The following is a 1,106-nucleotide window of genomic DNA, read 5'->3' on the forward strand; positions in this document are numbered from 1 at the left end:
AATTACTTACGGTAATCCATCTTTGCTGAATTGTTGTTCCTTGTTTTCCTGAAATGCAAAATCAAATTGTTTACATATGTTTGAGTTCAATTAGATATTATTGGTGATAATTAAGAGGCATATTACATTTATTTTATACTATTTATTTATTTTTAATAGTTACTACAGATAAGTTGTTCAGGCTATTTTTTGTACCATCTCGTCAATTCAATATAAATTCTAAACTCGCCGTATTTTAATAGCGTAAGAATCTTTAAGTAAGTTGTTGCTAGCAGAGGTAATTCCTACCTACTGCAGTGTAACTCTTTGGATTAGTGAAAACAGTGTCATGGTGATCATAACTTGTATGTGCCAGTTTGTTTTCTTACCTAGTGTATCAGTTCTTATTTATTTGTTTATTCACCATAACTGTTTTGTGTTTATCAGATAAGTGTTAGCGTCTATCTTACCTGGTGTTATAGAACATTTATGTTGACAGTTGCAAGTGCAAAATTAACTATTGCTAAATACAATTAACTATCTTAGCTTGTTACTGTAAGTCAGTAAATCCTTTATTTCTATTTATCATTTATTTCCTTTCACCCTCTATCACACAATATTTAAAACCCAAATTAATTATCCCTAGAACCCAGATTATTCTGGTCATAATGTAAGAGTGTCTCTAGCCTGTGGCTCCACCATAAGTATTAGCTTGATATATAATATTATTTAACCCCATACTTTATGGTTAGACTAGAAGTGCCACCCATTCCTGTGGGATATCACGTTAATGCAAACTTCTGCCTGGTTAGTGAAAATACTTAACATGAGTTGTACTCGCTTCGTGAAACAATGTTATTTAAAGCTACTGCAGCTAGGCAGTATACAACCCGCTGAGTTTTTAATATAACTGAATAACGCAGATTAGAAAACTACTGTAGATTTTAGTGCCATTTACAATGTGTTTACAAAGTTAGTAGATAACAATTGCCATATTAACAAAGTTACAAAGTGAGAAAGTTACATATATAATTACAAAGTGAGAAAGTAACAAATTAACAATTAAAATTACAATAACAAGTTCCATTACATTACAATTACAAGTTACAAATTTACAATTACAATTA

The 1,106-nt window shown here is 30.4% G+C and overlaps 1 protein-coding gene across 1 annotated transcript in view; it reads right to left on the minus strand.

Annotated features, from left to right (window-relative positions):
• Positions 1-45, minus strand: part of LOC106677929 (uncharacterized) — a gene marked incomplete in the record, with an annotated part of 13,838 nt that extends 13,793 nt beyond the window's left edge. Inside the window, 1 exon segment of the mRNA XM_067050354.1 lies at positions 11-45.
• Between the last annotated feature and the right edge of the window lie 1,061 nt (positions 46-1,106).

Source organism: Halyomorpha halys, unplaced genomic scaffold, assembly GCF_000696795.3.
Source record: "Halyomorpha halys isolate HHAL.00 unplaced genomic scaffold, Hhal_1.1 Scaffold2425.1, whole genome shotgun sequence".
In the NCBI taxonomy this organism is placed as follows: domain Eukaryota; kingdom Metazoa; phylum Arthropoda; class Insecta; order Hemiptera; family Pentatomidae; genus Halyomorpha; species Halyomorpha halys.